We start from the raw sequence: 5,940 nt of genomic DNA, 5'->3' as shown, positions 1-5,940 counted from the left end.
AGGGTGGAGGACTCTCTTGGTCTTAGAGGGAGTCTAGGGAGCGTGTGTCTGGCCTAGATCCTTCGACTTAGGTAGACTTAGGTAGACTGAGATAGTTTTAGGCCTTAGTTGAGTTGGTGAGTAGGGGTTGGAGTGGTAGAAGCGGTGAAAGGAGAGCTTGAGAGTCCGGAGAGGCCAGGAAACAACCAAAACACCATTATCACCATTTCACATGATGAGTAGGAGTAGGGTAAGTAGGACATCATGATTCATGATCTAGAGCACTTCATGCATATATACTTGCTTGTTAGGTTCATCACAAGGTTGTAAAAGAAGCAAAAGAGTGTTTGAAAGCTGAAGTGAAGTTCAAAAGTTGTTGTGAGTGTTTTTGAGAGAGCTGCAGAGCATCAGGAGCATTTTTGACAGGAAAAAAATAAATTTTAAGCTAGGAGACATCCTACGCGTAGGATGTCTACAGGGTGATCTAGGGGGAATTTTGAAATTTTGAGTTGACCAGTGTGTTCAGAAGGTAGGTTTTACCCTATTTTCACGTGAAAGTGTAAATTTGACCATATCTTGATAGGATAAGGCCAGTTCGATAGAAATTACCAGACATCCTACCCAAATTGTGCCAAGGTATTATTTTAATACCAAAACCATAGGGTGGCTGCATGAGCATGATTTGCATGATATTGAGTGACTGAGAGAGGTTTCATCTCAGTTGGGTGAGAAAAGTGGGTTCTAAGCAGACTTTAGCACTTTTGACTGAAAAAGACTAGAACAGCTAAAACTGGGGTCTTTTGAAATCCAAACCAAAATCTAAGCATACCACTGGGCTACTGACATCAAGGGGAAGCTGTGGATCAAGTCTGGGGTCAAACAGGCCAAAAAATCATCCTACACGTAGGATGTGTTTTGGGTGATCTGGCACTTCAAATCCAGATTTGAGCATACCAAAGTGATCAGCACCTTAAGGGGAGTCTGTGCTTTGCATTTGAAGCCATTTTGAGCAATAAGACATGCTACACGTAGAATATCTAATGCATGAAATTGAAGCCAGAAACTGATTGTAGGCATAGCTGGGTGTTGTATAGCCTGAGGCAAGCCTCCTAGTCAATTTTGGTCCAAATTGGAGTTGATTTGACTGGTCAGACCAATAGCAGGCTGTCGGAACAAATTTCTAATCCATTGACCAGCTTCTAGGTGTTCAAATCAAAAAGTAAAAATAGCTCTGGACTTAGCACATCAAGGGGAGTCTATAGTGCAAAAATCCAGGCAAAACAGAGCAGGAGACATTCTACACGTAGGATGTCTACTGGGGCTTAGTGAAGAGAAAATTTGACTGAGGTTATACAGTGATGTTCCATTTGACTTGAGGATTCCAGAACTTCTTTCAGAAGTGAATTTGGACCTTGTTTGACCTCTTGACGGAGCAAAGACTGAATTAAGACTTTTCAGGTAAATTGACCAGCATCCAAGGGAAGTACAGTTCCAGATTAGCAGACCTTATCCGCAACATCAGAAGAGTATACAATACAGTAGTGGTTGGGGTTAACCCTCCAGCTATAACAAATCATTACTAAAACCACCTCTAGCGGTTAAATGCTTTGATTCGATTGCTGAAATTAAACGCTTGTGTCCAAGTATATTCATAGGCAAAGCCAGAAGTTGTGCAGAAACGGATCCTTTGCCAGGTGAGTGGTTGGATTTGTGTTAAGTTGCAGTGCTAAGTTTGATGAATTTAAGATCAGGAAGACACATTTTTAGAGACCAAAAGGTGGCAGCTGATCAGGGTAGCTTAGTGTCCACTGAGGAGAGTGTAACTCAGGCAAGGCTAGATCCACTAACACCAATTATTGAGGAGGGTAGTGATACTGACACTTCATCAGATAAATCCTTCTTCATGATGGGTAGTCAACAGCCAGGAGGTTTCACCTATGACGAACCAATGCCAGGAGGAAGCACCTCCCTAAATCATTTGAAAAATTCCAAGCTCATTGGAATCTTCTTAGAAGGAACAAACTTGAGGGGAGCCCTGGTTTATTCTGACTATCAAGGATGCAAGTGTATTTGTATTGAAGAAAGACCAGCTCAGAGACTGGAGATAATTCCAGTCCATAATGATGGAGATAGATTCTGAGACGAAAAGAGGAACCACTATCTGATAGTTAGTAACCCAGAGGATTACAATAGATATGGAGACAACGTGGCAAAAGGAAAAATGGTTTCAGAAACTCAAGAACCGCCTCCAAACATTAATCGACCTGGAGTGCTTTTTATGTATGATAAGAAAACAACCAGGGTCTCAACCTATAATGTGAATGTGGGAATTTACAAGCATGAGAGCGAGGGAATAGTCTCTTACTTCCGTTGCAAAGAACCCTACCCAAACGAATTAAGCAAAGACAAGGTTCTTTACTTATTCTCTTAAGAAATTGATATGGGGAAGGATATTGTCTTTGTTGATAGGTACGGGCGAGAATACAAACATATTCTCCCAGAGGAGGTAGAAAAGGCAACAATTCTAGAAGCATCAATATATGCACCCCGAAGAAGTGCCAAGAGCCACCTACAACCCTAGCAAGTAGACAAATCCATTTTTAGAAGAGTATGACGCGACCTCACATTCTACCCAACATCAGACATTCAACAACCATAGCCAACCAGCAACTCAGCCATCATTGCACGCATGGCTTTGACAGAGTGCAACATTAGAACAAGACTAAAACCGAGATGGTTATCAAGCCGCACGAGGGCTAAGGGATTTACAAGAACCACCACTCTATTCACGGTATCAAGGAGAGAGTAAGCCAAAAACTCAAGGGTCAACAGAGCCTGGAAGACCACCCATAGAATGAGTGCGAAGAGATGAACCATCTCTTGCAAGATCTGTTAGAAATTACGGCTTAGGAGCACCACTGGGAGAGGAACCCGCCTACTACCGAATGGCAGAGGAGGTATATCGATTAGGACGTGGAGATCCAATGATGAGATTTGTAGACCATCGTAGAATTAGACCTTCTCTGGTGCAAAAATGGGTAAACAAGAAATACAAGGGAAACAAAGATCCTAGAGATCATGTAGCAGCCTTTGTGCGTGTAAGTAGAGCGGAAGAGGTGTTAGAATTCCCTACCCAATTTGCAGGGTTTGGACTAACCCTAGAGGAGGATGCTGCTACGTGATTTGACTCTGTGGAGCGTAGAGACTTTGAGTCTATGGAGGAGGTCTTTGACGAGTTTATTGAGGAATTCTCACAAAGGGAGATAGCTCATAATAGAGTCTCACAAATCCATAAATTCAAATAGAAAGACGGGGAGTCTATGCGAAAGGTAGCCCTACGACTAAAAAGATATGTTAAGTTCTGCCCTGTGGAAGAACTGCCAACTCAGTCCAGACTTTTGTTTATATTTATCCAAGGACTAAGGAATGCAGATCTCCAGAAGGACTTACATATGAAAAGAAGCACGACGTTAAATGAGTTAACTAAGGAGGCTCTTTACCTTGTAGACAATTGTGTGGTCTACAAAGAGGGTGAATTCAAAGATCTTGATGATGATTCATCCTCACAACAAAGTGGAAGCAAGTCCGTTAAGACAGCACCGATAGGAGAAGTAGCTGTAAGCCAGGAGCAGCTTGTAGAGGAAGTGCTAAAAAAGATTAAATTGAACGCCAAACCTCAGTAGTGTGCTATTGAACAAAAATGGACAAATCATGGGACAGAGAAATGTTATTATAACAAGGGATATGTGAGAGAACGACCTTATGCTCCCCAAGCTCAGGTAGCATCTCCTCAACTTCCACCGATGCCTAGGTATCAAGCAGGCAACCTACGAGGACCTGTAGGTGTAGAAAGACCACAACCAGTGTTGGGGCAACAACCACCCCTACCAGGATTACGACCAGTCGGCATAAGATACACACCAACAATAACCGAACCAGAAGAGAAGGCTTTGGTGCCTATGCATGCATATTACAAAGATCCCAATGGATATGCTACAGATCCTGCCTATTATCCACCAAAAGAACCCTCAACGCCAGAACCATGGAGCATGATAGGAGGTGCAGGACCACCAACAGCTGCACATACAGCAGGAGAAGGAAGATATAGCTTGGATGAACGAACATTGTTGTTCATAGTCAACGGAGGCATGGGCGGACATAGACATGCATACCAACAAAGAGGAGCTCAGGGAGCACCTCACCAGCCTAAGGGACCCTACTACAAGTGTGGTGGAGACCATTGGCTACGAGACTGTCCTCATGATGAAATCATTAGAGTCAACGCATATTGCACCGAGTGTGGAGTTACTCATTTGATTCCTGATTGCCCTAAAAACCCGAGAAAAGGAGCAAAAACTACCTTAAACATGCTGAAAGCAGTGCCTTCCAGTGGAGGGTCAGAAAACGAGACAATAATACCTATTCAGGCAGTGACATGAGCCCAAGCTCAAAAAATGACGAACGAACCCATAATTGAAGAGCCAAAAACCGATGCCTCAAGTTCAGAAACGAAAAATCAGAGAAGCACTTGGAAAGCTAGAAAGGTGCGTATGAAAGCCATGAGAGAACGAGAGCAAATGACTTTATCCGAGGAGTTAAAACACACCAAGGATAAATTAGAGAGGCTAGAGGATCTATCTAGTCTAAGCTCACACACTGCGGTGACCATAGCACCCAAGGAAATAGTAGAACCCAAAAGTGCACGATCAGGAGGATCAGTATTGGTAGAAAAGGTAAATGAGCAGTTAGACGCACTTTTAAAAGCTTACGAAGCCAAACTCAAAAACAACCAAACCCAAGAGCAAAGATGGATGACTTATCCATATGCGGACAAACAAATTTGTGTTCTTCACAGATCATCAATCTCTTTTGTATCTAGTAAATAAACCATGCAATACCGGAGAATTGTACGTTGGTTTATTATATTGCTAGAGTTTGATTTCACAGTGGTGGTCAAAAAGGGTAAAACTCATTTACGAGCGGATCATCTTTCAAGGCTACACAACGGGGAAGCTCCTGAAGGAGTAGATGATGACATACTTGATGCGTATCTTTTCAATATTGAAATGATACCCAAATGGTCTCAGAAAATTGTTAGCATTCTTTCCTTTGGAGGTAGGTTTGATAACAAGGAAGACAAATCCAGACAACAAACAATTTGACAAACAAAAAACTTCTAGTTGATTGCAGGACGACTGTATCATCTAGGATTAGACCAGATTCTACGATTATGTATAAATCCGGAAGAATTCGAGTGTTATCTTGAAGAAGCATACGTCCAGGATTGTGTATTTCACTGTTCGACAATGAAGACACACCAGAGACTGAAACAATTAGGGGTTTATTGGCCAACTATGTATGTTGGCACACATGCTTATGTTAACAATTGTACTATATCTAGTGCCAAACGACCAGTGGATCACATGACATTGTTTCAGGTCAACATTATACCTGCATGGAGTCAATATATCATTGATTTCTTAACTTCAAGGACGTTTCTAGAAAACATAACAAAAGCACGGAAAAGGGCTATAGAGCTGGAGGCTCGCAACTATAATATAATTGGAAATCAACTCTATAAGCGAGGAAAGGACAATCAACTTAGAATCTGTGCAAGTGAAAGTGAATACATGCTGATTCTAGAACATGCACATGGAGGAATAAGTGGAGGCCATTTTTCAGGCGATAAGACGGCAAAAATTGTCTTAACCACAGGAATATGGTGGCCTACATTGCATATGGATGCTGACGAGTTTGTAAAGCGTTGTGACGCATGTCAGCACACCAAGGTGCCGACAAAGAGAGATGAGATGCCACTACGGTGAATGATGGGAGCAAGGGAATTTACAAAATGGGGCATTGATTTTGTGGGGCCTATTTCACCCCCTGCATATCGCACCCATACCCAATATATCATTGTGGTTACGGACTATCTCACAAAATGGGTGGAAGCCAAGGCAA

Source organism: Adiantum capillus-veneris, chromosome 23 (assembly GCF_014529385.1).
Source record: "Adiantum capillus-veneris isolate H3 chromosome 23, ASM1452938v2, whole genome shotgun sequence".
Lineage (NCBI taxonomy): Eukaryota > Viridiplantae > Streptophyta > Polypodiopsida > Polypodiales > Pteridaceae > Adiantum > Adiantum capillus-veneris.
Note: the sequence above shows the minus strand (reverse complement) of the source record.